Source organism: Myxocyprinus asiaticus, chromosome 37 (genome assembly GCF_019703515.2).
Source record: "Myxocyprinus asiaticus isolate MX2 ecotype Aquarium Trade chromosome 37, UBuf_Myxa_2, whole genome shotgun sequence".
Lineage (NCBI taxonomy): Eukaryota > Metazoa > Chordata > Actinopteri > Cypriniformes > Catostomidae > Myxocyprinus > Myxocyprinus asiaticus.
This window is the reverse complement of record NC_059380.1, coordinates 9,058,147-9,073,361: the sequence shown is the minus strand read 5'-3', so window position 1 is coordinate 9,073,361 and position 15,215 is coordinate 9,058,147. Positions and strand designations below refer to the sequence as shown.

At 37.1% G+C, this 15,215-nt stretch overlaps 1 protein-coding gene across 1 annotated transcript in view; it reads left to right on the top strand.

Annotated features, from left to right (window-relative positions):
* Positions 1-3,617: 3,617 nt before the first annotated feature.
* Positions 3,618-15,215, top strand: part of LOC127428130 (contactin-2-like) — a 45,470-nt gene continuing 33,872 nt past the window's right edge. Inside the window, exon 1 of the mRNA XM_051676233.1 lies at positions 3,618-3,833. The gene's annotated coding sequence lies outside the window, so the exon portion shown is untranslated. The remainder of the gene's footprint in view (positions 3,834-15,215) is intronic.

Sequence of the window (15,215 nt, the reverse complement as noted above, 5' to 3'; positions counted from 1 at the left end):
GAGGTACAGTACATTTTAATCATTAAAACATCCATCTAAAATTCACCTTAAAACCTCGTCTGAACACCATTTCACTCACTTTTGGTGCCCCCAGCTGGACATTTCCACTGGAAAACTGCAGCGAAATGTGTAATACAGCATGTAAATTTTGAATATGCCAAAATGTTGTCATGGTCAAGTAAATTTCATGAGATCAGCCTGAAAGGTGCACATGAATGCCCCCTCAAGTTGTAATTACAACTGGGAAATTGGAAGATTATTCTGACACCTGAGCTGGGAGGAGACATCAAATTTTAACATGGCAGAGGAGAGTACAGCGTGTGAAGTGAATGATAGGTTTTATAAAAAAATAAAAACTTAAATGCAGCTACCGTGTTATCACTTGCCGTTTCGGTCTTTCGGTCTAAACATTTTCATATTTCAATGACCTTTTGATGTCATTTGATGTTATACTGTAAAGTTTTTACACAGAGAAAATAGTATGTATTTTACCAAAATTCCATTGTCTTCAGCACACTGACTAACATACAGATTATGATGTACAAATAAGAGTTCCCCAAGAAATATGCAAGAATGCACCTGGCAACAAAACACTTGAATGTGAAATAGCCTACTAGCAATTACAACTTCAGAAGTGGGAAGTAAGATAATTTAGATAGCATGTGAAAATAGCTTTTCAAAGCCACTGATATGACTGGAGTCTTCATCTTATTCCAAATCTTATTTTATTTGTCAAAAAGTACCATTAACTTTTTAGGTGTGAAACTTTTCAATTATTTTTTTTACTGTTGATCTTTAAGAAAAGATCTAGCATACACAATATATGTATACTGTATATGGCTTTGTGTATAGAAGCCCAGTGTTTTCCTTTGGGAAAGTGCCTAGTGTTTTATGTTTTCATTGTGGCAAAGGACAGTAAAAATCCATGTTTTTCTGCAACATGCAAGTATAGTGACAAGTTTTCTTCTGGCATCAATAGCTATTCATTACATGGCCAGAACAAAGAGAATCAGGATATAGTGTATCACATCAGCCAGGCAAACACACATACACACACAAAGGCTCAGTGCCTGAATCACATACATGCTGCCACAGTCCGTGACAGCATTGATGAGATTTGTTGAGGCTCCAGCAGTCAAAATGAAAATTAATACGACAGCAGGGACCGGCACACAGTCAATCAGTGGCTACAGGCTCTTAGTACTGGCGAGGTCCGGCTTAGACGAGCAGTGTCAGTCCCAGGGGACCAGGGCACTGAAAAATGATAGCATCTTCTTGGATGTGCACGAGCGGGCAGGGGGAGAATGAGGAGTCTGGAACTTCCTGGAATCTTGTCAAATAAATTTATTTAAAAACCATTGCACTCTAGCATGTCAGGCAGCTATTTAATCTCTCCTTTCATGACTTCATACCGAGGCAACATGATCAATTAACAAATCGCTTTTTCTTCATCTGTGCTAAGCAACTTTTCTCTCTCTCTCTCTCTCTCTCTCTCTCTCTCTCTTCACAAAGGCATCTGTACCTCAATTTTAAGATTAGTTTATTACCGGTTTAGGCCTTTGCCTGAAATCACATCATGTTTTTTTTTTTTTTGCGCTACAGTACAATTTTTCAAAAACCAATTAAAAAGAGAAAGAAATTGAATGTCATATCTATTTGCTGTCTATCTTTATTTTCTTTAAAAAATTAAAAAATAAACATCCTCTGGCACTTGGAATTTAATAAAAAGAGTGATACTCCAAGTTTGAAATAATGCACATTATTTAGCCTTCATCTGCCAGTCTTGAGTAAAATTATTAGGCTACAACAAAATTCCCTCAAAAAAAAAAAAATAATAATAATAATAATAATAATAATAATAATAATAATTTCCTCAAAATAAATTTTGTATTTAATTGTATTATGTATTTTATTGTAAATAAAAAAGTTAAGTGATAATTTACTTTAAAATGTATTGTTCGGACTAGAGGTTGCTCTTGCTACTGATGCTTTAATGAGTTCTCCGTAATGTTTCATTAAAGTATCATGTTTCTTCTCAAATTCTTTGGGAGAAATTAAAATAAAAATTGTTTAAAATGTTTCATATACAGTTAGTTAACCATTTTTTTATTATTCAGTTAGAGTGTAGTATTTTAAAATGAATGTGGATGACCCAAATCATTTGTCTTGGAAGAATTTGATGTTTGAGTTCATGTTGAAATCGCTGACTTTTGATTGCAGACTTTAATATTTTGGCAATTCTGAGCACAATTTGTGACTTCTGAAACTCTAGAGTAGACACATGTGAGATTACTTCAGGAGAAAAAAATATATATATATATATATATATATATATATATATATATATATATATATATATATATATATATATATATATATATATATATACACACTATATTGCCAAAAGTTTGTGGACACCCCCTTCTAATTAACGAATTTGGTTACTCCATTAAATCCAGTAAAGAAAATTCTTAATGCTTCTTTATGTAATGGCTTGGGCTTTGTGTGCTTCCAAATTTGTGGCAACTGTTTGGGGATAGCCCTTTTCTGTTCCAGCAAGACAATACCCCTGTGAACAAAGTGAGGTCCATAAAGAAATGGTTTACTGTGTCTGGCGTGGAAGAAATTGACTGGCCTGCACAAAGCCCAGACCTGAACCCCACTGATCACTTTTGGGGTGAACTGGAACAGCAACTGTAAGTCAGGCCCCATCGACCAACATCAGTTCCTGACCTCACTGATAGCCTTGTGTCTGAATGAGTGCAAATCCCTGCAGCCATGTTACTACATACAGTATAGTGGAAAGCCTTCCCAAAAGAGTGGAAGCTGTTATTACAGCAAAGGGGGAAACTGATGCCTAAGGTTTTTAAATTATATATATACGTTTATGTTGTATATATATATATATATATATATATATATATATATATATATATATATATATATATATATATATATAGTGTATATACACACATATAACAATATTATAATTTAATTTATATTAAATTGATTTGAATAAAATGAGTATTCATGTTTTTTCATAAATGTCCATTTCTACCGTCAGCAAGTGTTTGAATGCAACATGTGTTGTCTCAATCTTTCTTAATCAGTGTGGCAGGAATATCATTATTTACTAAATGTTTTATTTTAAAAAAAAAATTATAATAAAATTAAATTGTCTCACCAGACTCACCAGACAATGACATGTGAGCGTGTGCCATGGGGTTTTCATTAAAAAGGTGTGAAGGGGTGTGTTAGTGCATCTCTCTCTCTCTCTCTCTCTCTCTCTCTCTCTCTCTCTCTCTCTGTGTGTGTGTGTGTGTGTGTGTGTGTGTGTGTGTGTGTGTGTGTGTGTGTGTGTGTGTGTTGAAGGAAGGGTGCACACTTTACCTCATTTGTAAAACAGCTACCTTCTTTGTCTGAAAAAAATAGGTTCATTTACTTGGATTGCATTAATCTTATTCTTCCATTTCAATCAAGCAGACAGAGAGAGGGAGGGGAGAGGAAGGTAGATTGGCTCATGGTAGGAGAGTGAGAGGGAGTGGGGGGGAGGAGGAAGAATGATTTTTAGGCTATAATGAAAGGAAGATAGCGAGGAAGACAGAGAGTGAGGAAAAGATACCGTGTCACACAGACGACACATCCTTATTAAGAAAGGGGGCTGCAAAGCTCTTTCGAGAGAGAAAAAAATCTTGAAACCTAAGAAAAGCCCAGTTGCTGTTATTGACGCAGGGCGTTAAAGGCGCGCAGCATCCGTTCAGCATCAGCAGCAGCACTGTTGGAGGCAGAGAAACACTGCGAGCACGTCCTCATTTATAGCCGCTCTTTCAAAGGTAAGAAACCGCTTTCAAAACGTTGTTATTCAAACAGCAACGAGCCAATTAACATTTGTATTACGATGATTTCGCTGTTTGTGTGTTTTGAGGTGGTTTTCTCACGCGTGTTTTGTTTAGACTGTTCCGACCATTGAAAGCGTCCCATATCCTGTATCAAATGATTGCGCAATAGATAGTGTACCTGAATAATATTTAGAGTGTTTTGGCCATCTATGGGGCCGTTCACACCGAACGCGTCCTTGCGCTACCAAAACCTAGACGCTGCGCAACGAACAGAGCAGAACGCATGTGTCTCGAGACGCGTTTTTTAACAGTTGAAGTTCTTTTCAACTTGATACGGTGTCTAAAAAACGCGGCACTTTTTGTCGAGACGCTACAAAAAACAGCGAGGCACGGCACAACGTCAAATACGTCCGTTTAGGGTATGTTTACGTAGAAAAACGGTGTGAATGGCCCATATGGTAGTCTGTTGTAAAGTGAACAGTTGTTCGGAATAATGTTGCGAGCTTGTGTTTTGTTTACAGGGGAGAGATAGCCGGCAGATAGACAATATGTGTCTTACCTGTGCAAACGGTGAACTACTGACCAAACAGACCTTTTGACAAACACACGTTTGACTTCTATTACAGTGTAGGCCTGCTTCTTTTCGATGAAGTAATTTATTTTTTTGAAAGCAGCTTTGAAACTGTCGCTTTCCAAGCTACAAGCTACTCATATTTGTAGTTAGGCTAAACTAATCTTTCAAAAGCAACATTTGTAGGCTATGAATAGTCCTATTAATAATCAGATTACATATTATTTAATTAGAACCCCAGGTAGCAAAATACACTCGGGCCAGTTCTGTTTAGAATCTCACCTGCCGGATCCTATCCCTTTGGCCCGCTTCTGTCTCCTGTACACGGGCTGGATGCCTGTTTACTCACTCCCCGATTCCGGCCCGAATCAATCGGCCCAGATGTGGCAGCCGGTGACGCGCTGACACTGCCGGAGTTTAGACGGAATCGGCCCGAAGCTAGAAGTGACAGCGTGCCAGAGCTGGCCCGAGTTATGTAACTATTGTATGTACCGTTAAGAAATTTTACCTTTTAAAACTGATATTCAGCCTAAAAATTCTCCTGCATTTTAATTATTGTTTATAATACATAAATAATGTATGTTTACAAATCTATATAACCATGTCATTATAATAAATGTACAAGAGCTCACCTGAATGCGTGAAGAACATTTATTGACAACATTTTACAAACATATAAGAGTGTTTACATGTGCATGAAAAAAGTAAAAAATGTTACAAGGAGCAATTAGGCCCATATACATATGCGTGAAAGACAATTTTTCAACTCACATAGTTTTAATTAAGTAATCTCTAAGTTGAGTAATAACTAAATCAATTCACTGAATTGAGTAATCTTATAAAGTACATATTATGACTTCAGAATATTTGTGAAGTATTTAAACTTAAATGAGGAGCATGAACTTAAATGTGGTAGGTCTAAACAAAATGAACAATACAGTTTGGTAAAAGGCAAAGCAGTTATTGTCTTTTGCTTTTATTAAACTCATTTAATACTGTATTCACGATATTAAATGTGTGGTTTATAGATTTTCCGACATTACAGGTGTATGATGTTTATTTTACGATAGACAATAGACAATAGACATTCAGTAATGCAGCCTAATAAAGATCAATCCAAGCCGAATCATTTCTAGAAGTGGCCCAGACCAAGTGGCCTGATCTGGCCCAGCTGTGTTGAGCCAGAATCGGCCCAGAGCTTTAACGCCATAACTAAAACACACGTGAGGCAACTGGCTGCAGGTATCACTTGACCCAGATCATACCTGCTGATGCCGAGTCTGAGCCGCAGGTGCCGCTAGGCTGCCGAGCTCGGGCCGATTACTACATGCTACATGGGACGATATTTATCTGGCACAAAAACAATGAAGATTTATTAAACATTTAAAAATTATGGTGGCAACATTCATTTAAACATCTCTCTCTCACGGTTAGTTGCACATTTGCTTTTTATTCTTGAGCCTGAACCCAACAGTACCAGTATTAATCTGTATATATTATTAGGTTGAAGTGCATTGACATTGGACATGGGGGCACTTTTTTGTAATGGAAACTCCATGATAAAAGACTGTATGAAAAAAAAGACATGTTTATATAGGAATCAATCTACGGAAATGTCTATATCTATTAATATATATATAATATATTACATTGCTCAAAAATCATTTAATTATTAAATTTAAAGGGTAACAGTAAAATGTACAGCATTTCTGTTGGACCCTTTTGACAGACTAACAGCGTTTTATATTTGCAATTTTTAACACTATTCAGTGTAAATTTATAACATTATCTTTTTTATATTACACTGTAATAAGTAAAAAACCAAAAAAAAACCCAAACAAAAAACAAACAAGTTTCCTAAGGTGCGAGGAGGTTTATATTACATCTACTGACAGAGTGACTGTAAATTTTGCATCTTTCTCTCATTCAGACTGCTGTAATCTACCGCTCTCTATTTAAAAAAAAAAAAAAAAAAAATGATATTTGCTGTGGTCTCGCATTTACCTACAAGTTTATCCTGCTATCGTTTACTTCTGCATTCCAAACCTGGATATGTGAAAAAGGTCCATCAAGTCTTCTTCAGCATGTTGTAATGAATGTAGTCTGAATTTAGTGTCAGAACAAACTGCTCCAATTCATAAATTTTGATCATGCACAAAAGCTTGCAAGGTCAGTGTGTCCAATGCGCCTTGTTCTGTGACTCAGCCCTGTGGAATGAGATACTCGTCACTTGATGTGTCGAGTATTTTTCAGTTCTTATCAGTAAAATCTGATTGATAAGTGTTGTCTCCATTTGAAACACTGTGCTTCTAAGTGTTTTTGCCTTTGGTTTGTCATCGAGTCTTTGTTTTTACAAAATTGTATTCTATTTTTTCAGCATTTTCCTATAGACTGATCTCATAGTGAAATTGGAAACAGTAGGTTGACTTTTCTTTAGCTAAAATCAAGTTTACGGAAAGTGTTTTTGGGCATATGGGAACGTTTGAGGTCGATTTTCCGGGTGAAATGTCCACAGAGGGGCGCCAAAAGCGAGTTGTTTTCAGGATGTAATACAGTGAAGAGGAATGTATATTTTATAAACTGTACCCCCCAACCCATCCTAAACCTAACAATCAATCAGTGACTTAAAAATGTAATGTTAGACAGAAAAATGCAATCTCTGAATCTCTCTCATTACCGATTATGCGAACGTGATTACTTCCTGATTTCAACGCGGCATCCGAACCCGGGTCTCTCACGTTGCTGATGAAACACGCTTCTGGTCGCATCACAGGGTACGGTAAACATACTGGAGCTAATGCAAAAATATATGATGGGAGATGGCACTTGTGGGTGAATCGGCACAATGTGGCCGATCCTAGGGTACTGGAAATATTGGAAACAACATGCCGAAATCCTGTGTGTTCTCATGTTGTTTCACTGTGCTACACCCTTACCATAAGCACTCAATTGGCTTTGAGATCTTACATATCTGCCTGCCTCTTTTTTCAATGCTAGTTGAAGCACTAAAAAGTAGGTTTCAATGGGGCTAAAGGCACCCCTTAAGGAAATTTTGCTTTTTTCTGGTGACAAAATGTATCAAGGTCAAATTCTTTTTTTTATTTTTATTGAATATTGATGGAGCAACATAATTTGTGTGAAAAGAAATAATAACGGAAGGTTGTTTTGATTAAAATTCAGTTTTTGAAAAAGGTAGTGGTAAAAGTCTACCTCACTTGGGGTAAAAGGCCCCTAGGGGGTTTAAAGTGATATCGTGTAGATACAGGGCAATAGTTATAGTGCAATATTTGTCAACTAATGCAAATAGATTTGAGACACCAAGATGCTGTTTTGAGTAACAAATTAAGATGATGCTTACTAAAAATAACTACTTCAGAAAAAGTCAACCATTTCCTGTTAATTTCAAACACATTTGGCATTTTATTACATATCAAGTATTCTCTAAACAAATTAATTGCTATTATGATTGAATATGTCAATTTGAGCCCACTTTGAATCTTTTTTATTTTATCACAAATCTATTCACCCCACAAAAAAAAAAACTATGTTAAAAAACTTTTTACCCCAAATATTACCCTTTTACTTACTGGACAGTTATTGAAAAATGTTTGATTTAATGACCTTAAACAAAACTGAAAATTATAAATAAGTATTTTGTCTCAAAATAAATGTGATAATTTCAGGGATTTTCATTAGTTACATAAATTTGCAGCATTTTAAAAAATATTAACAATTAGATAAAATTGCCTCAGAATCAACCTTTAAACCCCCCATGCAAAGATCTCATGGATCAGAACATTTTTGCAGTGCGTAGTGGCTAACAGGTGTTTAGGGAAGTGCTGTGGTAGTTTTTGGTTGCTATTTAGTGTTTTGGGAGAAAATAAAATCAATGGAGCCTTTACCCTGCAGGGCCTTTAGCCGTTAGACCCTATATTACAGAAGTTTAATTTAATAAGCATGACTGTGCAAATTGAACATGACCTGCCTGAATGTTGATTTTGGTCCAACTACATCTTGAAAAAAGACAATAAAGGTAGTATGTAAATGGGCACGGGCTCACTGAGGTTTATTGGTGATGGTTGTAGTGAGAGAGAGGTGTTTTGTAGGCAGGGGACAGCCATGGCCAGGGGTTTAACCTGACAGTGACAGACAAAGCAGTACCAGCAAATTAAAACTCAGTGAAGCACTGTGGAAAACCACACAGCAGACTGTTAATGCTGGCCTGCCTGTGGCTATAAGCAGCTCGATCAGTATGCTCAGGTGTTTGACCAGAACCAAAAATGAGAAACAGTAGGACGGGACCAACAGAGAGAAAGAGAAAGAAAGAAACAGAATAATGTGTTTCATATGGACTACTGTTTTGATGTCTTTATACTGAACCTTTAATAGTGCTTTATAGTATTTGTCCTCTTTGAATCTTGACAGCTCCTGCTCACTATAAACTGTTGTTCTATGGATCAGACCTGCTTAAAATATCTATTTTTATGTTCCAAGAAAAAGTAACAGCATGTGGGTTTTGAACAACATAAGGGTGAGTATATGAGTGAGTAAAAGTACATTTAAAATTTTTAGGTGAACTACTTTAATTGGTGGCTCATCCTCAAAATAAAATGGTCTCTTTTAAAAGTAGACTCTTAGGAGATACTGTACAAAATTCAGAATTAATTAAAAACATAAAGAAATTATTTAGAAAATCTTAAATTGATTTTAAATTATTACCTAATAATCTGTGCATTAAAAATATATGACACTAGTCTGTCCTTGTCACAACCTAAAAATTAAATTGAAGCCACAAGACACAGGTCTTACCGTGTTTTAATCTGAGGGTGATAACTCTCTGCTTAGTGTTTAGATAATTTTCTAAGACAATATCAAGTGAATTTTCTAAAAAGGTACTTCAGAAACTTACCAGATAACCACATTCATTCAATTCCTTTACAATATACTCACATTCGCTCTTTGTATTAAGCCTGATATGCTGAAAACGGCTCATGTACTGTACGTGACATATTTTTAATTCAAAACAGCAAATTTCGCCAAATGGTGAATAGTTTGCAACATTGGAAATTACTGTTGGTCTGCACAACATTTCAGTCATAGAATAGTGGGCAAATATTGCATGTTTAGTTAGATACTGACATCTTACATGACACTAACGCTCTTAACCTGAACTGCTGACACTGATGCGTGCGTGCTGCATGGCGCTGGAATAATCCACGCGGTTCCCCTCAGCTTTTTCAATTTGAGTCCCACCTTCATCGATTTGATTGGCTATCTCAAATGACATTGATGAGCAGTGTTAGACCACTGTGCATGCTAAAAATTAAACTTTTTTAAACCATTATATTATTCCTGCAACAACTTAATGACAATTAAACAGCAGCACATAATGAACTGCAGCAGAACAGCAACACGGATAACAATTATTGGGGGGGGGGGGTACAATCTGGCCATATCTGATTATTGGGGGGACTTGTCCCCCTCAATGTATATTGTGTTTAAAGCCTTGCATTCAATTGAGGTTGCTCTAACATCAATTTAAGCACTCCCATAGAACCAAGCCTGGATGACAGGAAAGACCTCTGTCTTTTTGTTCTCCCCCTTTATTACAGCACCTAAAAAATCTACTTGTTTATCGATTGTTTTGCGCTTGCACCTCTGTAATCTTTATGAACAATAGACACATTTACATTCTAGACATTTTGATCAAAAAAAAATATATTTATATCATTTTCGGGACACACAGGTTGCCTTGCGCATACATCAGTGTCTGACTGGCTCGTGTCTGTCTGGCAAGTTTCTGAAAACTAAACTGAAGATGCTACAGATCGCAGAAGACCTACCACTTCGCTAGTTAGTATTCATGTTTCATTTCCATGTTGCATTTGTGAGCTTCAATGATGATAAAATTCCACAGTACAAAGAGTGCAAATGACTTTACATTTCCCATTTTTCGCACACATGCCCACATGAGTGAGAGAGAGACCAAGGGGGAGCGAAGTAGATTATGATCAATTTTTAGGAAATTGCACAACAGAATTAACAGAATTACATTTTTATATGTCAAATAAAATATATGCATTACTACACCATTAAAAATAATGGTGTTAAACGACGTATTTAATTTATTGCATGATTTTAAATAAGACCCCCAAGAATGCGCAAGTTCGCTTTCCAGGGGATTTCCTGTTGCATTTAGGGGGTCTGAGACCCCCTTAGACCCCCCGTAATTTGCACAGTGGTAACCGGTGCATATTTTGACTACATATAGCATGTTAGCATTAACATTAGCATCATGAATGCATATAGTAAACATGACAAATTACACAAGATCCATACCTAATACACTGTATATTATCATTGAGTGGTTAAAACAGCTTCTTTTACTGATATCATATGAATCCTATAGATAGTATGAGGCATGTAGTCATTGATAACTCATTTTCATGTCTCATTGCTTTTTTTTCAGTATGTGTCTCAAATTTGAATGCTCTTTTAAATGCTGGCCCCAGCACTTTGGGCAGTGTCAGAATGTTTGCAAACAGTATCCCGTTGTTTCAGCTGTTTCTACCTTCTTTCTAGCTCTGAGCAAAGAGTGAAGAAGAACTTCGCTGTGAGTGTATCAGAGCCTTAACTCTTCTGTTAATCAGCCAAGCATATATGGTTATCGGCTAATATAGGCCAGGACAATATATCAATCTATCACTAATAGGAGTTTTTAGTGTAAACACTTACAACTTATTAGTTAACAACTTATTAGATCTATCAATGTTTGAAATATCATTCCATCAAATTTCTTACCAAAAGAAGACTATAATAACCCTTTTAAAAGTCAACCTGTTCCCATTTCAAAAGCACAAGCATATCATGGTCCTCTATGAAGTGAGCCGAGCTATTACAGGACATTTCATCTTGGCTTGCTGTCAACACTCGCAGACTATCTTGTTAATATTGCAGTTACAGGAGGGCTAGAGGGTCCACAAGAGGCTGTTTGTCTTCCTCAGGTCTCTCTCTCTCACATACTCTCTCTCTTAAGTTTTATGTATGACCGTGGCCTTAAATGTCCAGACTGGCACTACCTTACGTACCATCTGCAGGAAAGAGGAGGGAATGAGGTGCCATTAAATGCATTGGTACAAATTCAGAACATTCGAAACAGGGTGTGCACAGACTGCTGCTGCCATAGTTTTATGTACTGATATTATATTGAATGTATATCCTGATGAAAATAACAGCCTAAGCTGATTTGCTGGTTTAAGCTGGTGCCCAAAACCCCTCCAAAACCAGCAAACAGACCAGCCTGACCAGACTGGAAGACCAGCTAAGAGCAGCAAACCTTCTTAGGCAGGTTTAAGCTGTTTTTCTTTCACCAGGGAATGCATTATTATGTCTTTGCTATATGTCCCTGCAACACGAGGCATCATTCCTGCCCACACTTAATATGTTTTTTTTTAGCAATGCCAATATGAAATGTACACCAGAAAAGACCTTTCACACTGCGTGCAAATTGAGAGGCTCCACATTGCAGTTTAAGCTCAATTTAGATGACTCTGTCTTTGCTAAACCAAACGGAAACATTTCAGGCATTTAGATGAAGTTAATTCACAAGAAGTGTGTCTCAGTTGAGCACTGATCTTTGAATCTGTGAAATATGAGCCATTTTAACTTAAGAGCAGGGTTCCGATTTTAGACATCCAGTAAAGTCAAGCAAATACAGCATTTCAAGCTGACGGTTCTCTTCATCACTTGCTGTCATGCTGTCTGTCTAAGGCCATATGCTGTACCCAACCTCAGCACTTTCCCCCTACATCTGTCTGTGCTTCCCTGTCCCTTGTGGTGGCACCAATTAGAGTGACTGTGACAGTAAGGCACTCCAAAGGTATATTATATCAGGCTGTAGGTGACAGTAAACATGCCCTGGACAGCCACACAATGTTCTATACAAGTTATATTGGTGGTGTAGTTTTCTTAATGTGCCACACTCAAGCAGAAAGTTGCCTGCAGATAAAGGCTACACTCAAAATAATTATGACATAATTATGAAAATCTTTCACATATTAATTAGCATAATTCCTAGGCTTTAGTTCAAGATAAAGCCCTGTGCTCTTTGCTTTTTGGATAGCAGCCCTCTAACCCTCATTTAACTTTTCAGTTGATTATTGCCGCCTCAGTGAGTGGCAGCTAGGTAAAATATCGGAAAAGGCAAGACTTAAATAATGCATGGTGTAGGGCTAAGTGGCAGTATGTCAGCGGAGTCAGTGAGCCGGTGAGTGAGTGTGGGGGGCAGTTTAAACCAGCCTAAGATGGTTTGCTGGTCTCCCATTCTGCTCAGGCTGGTCTGTTCTGTTGGTTTTAGAGGGGTTTTGGTTAAACCAGCTGAACACCAGCTTGGCCAGACTGGGAAACCAGCTAAACCATCTTAAACCAACTAAGATAAACCAACCTAATAAGACAAAGAATGCATGCATGCAGAGCTTGCATGTAAATCTATTGGCCTGAACATGCAGAAGGTGTTTAGAGAGTAGTGAGTGTAAAAGAGTTGAGAGATGATAGATGTTAGTATTCATATTTGTATAGGCATATTGCATTTCGACGAGCAAGTTCAACATATGACCAAATAAACCAGGGGTTTTCAAACTGGGGTCCGGGGATCCATGAGGAGCCGTAAGGCGCTGCTATAGGGGGTCCGTGGAAATTTCATATAAAAAAGAAAGTAAAACATCCATCCATCCATCCATCCATCTTCTATAGCCGCTTGTCCTATGTAGGGTCGCGGGGAGTGCATCCCAGTTGTCTTGGGCCGAAGGCAGGGAAACACCCTGGACAAGTGGCCAGTCCATCACAGGGCAACACACACAGACATACACATTCACACTCTCACTCACACCAACGGGCAATTTAGGGTCACCATTTAACTTAACCTGCATGTCTTTTGGACTGTGGGGGAAACCGGAGCACCCGGAGGAAACCCACGCAAACACGGGGAGAACATGCAAACTCCACACAGAAAGGCCCAGCTGAGCCGGAACTCAAACCCAGGACCTTCTTGCTGTGAGGTGACAGTGCAAACTTAATACAACATAAATATTTTCCAGACAAAAAATATAATATTTTTTTATTTCGATTGGCTTTAGAACAATGACAATATAAAAGTCAATTACTGAATTTGTCTTAATTTAATTTGTAAAGTACACATTGTCTTAATAATATCAAGCTTGCTTTATACATCAAAATATCTGCCTTAATTTGTTTTAGGAAAGGGGGTCCCTTGCAAATGATCATCATATTTAGGGTTCCTTTGCATCCCTGAAATAAACAAACCTCTGCCCTCTGTTTCATTTCTGTTAATTCAATAAATCGGCTTGGGTAAACTCTCAGTAGTATCTGTTAATTACACATTGCAGTTTAAAGTTTAATCATGTTCACTGCTCTGCTTTGTTGTCTTGGTTCAAAGACTCTAGACTTAGTGGCATAATCATTATAATGATTGGGTTTAATGTACCCGAGATTTTCAGTGTGAAACAATAGGCTTGAGTTTTGTGTCACTGTTCAAACACTGTCAGGAGAAGAATCGTTGCTCTGAGCAAACTTGCAGCAATCACAGCAAACAGCTAATCATGGCATGAATACTATCATGAAAAGATGTCCATTGTGTTGAACCACCACTGTTTACATAACCAGCTGACCTATTGTTTTGGATTTGCTATGGAATGACTCATAAGAATGTATTTTTCTTAGAGAATACCATACCAACAAAATATATCTTTTTAAAACCCAATTGTTTCTGCTTACCTAGATAGCAGTGAGTTAAATGGAGAGCAAATGGAAACTCCTCCTTCTCAGATTTTTCTCTTGAAGAAAAAGACCCTAGTAATCTTACACGTGTCTACTAGAGTTTCATAAGAGATCTCAACAATATTACAAACTGTGCTCAGATTTACCAAGATACAGATACAGTCAGAGATTTTAATGAGCTTAATATGACCAAATTCTTCCAAGACCAAATTATCTGAGCTATGCTTTCCACATTAATACTTTTACTTTGTGTCAACTATTGTCTCATTTGTGTCGATTTTTACCTCTCCTGAAAAAAAAGTTATAGAAGAAATATCTGAGACAAAGTTGATGCTTTTGGCATTGGAAATGGAGACACCTGCAAATGCAATGCAGTTAAATTAGAAGCCAATGCAGTTATCTGTATCTGTTGGTTATCGGTATCTGTTTTATTTTATTTTTTTTATATTTTATTTTTGCAAAGAACAGAAATGTGTTTTTCCAGCATGGTTCATTATTACAATTCTTCCCAAAACTTCAGTTTTAGCCCCAGCTATCAAGTGTTAACTTTATCGGCAAACTGGGATTGCAAACACTGAATAAATAAGGCCATGACTTGGGGACACTACGCCATAAATTTTAGATCAGTCTTGGATTGGTTCACTGAATACCAATTTGATGGGCTCTAAGAATATCTTGACGTTTAATATATTTCTTGCTGTATCATCTGCAAATAAAATATTTGGTTGTTTGTAAATTGAGGCTTTCTGTATTTTTGTTTTATTTTTTATTATTATTTGTATTTGTTTTATTCATTTCTTCTTTTTACCCTTTGAGAAAGCAGAACCTAATCATTCTACAGCAGGTGCCCGAGAGAACCTGAAGCAGGAGGTACATAGACTAAGAAAAAAATTCCTTAGATGTATTTTTGTGAAGTCTCTACAAAGACTTCAGAATTAAACAGGCCACCTGCTGGGGGGAAAAAATAAATTTTGGGGGCCTTAGTCTCATTAGCAGACTTGGGGGAAACA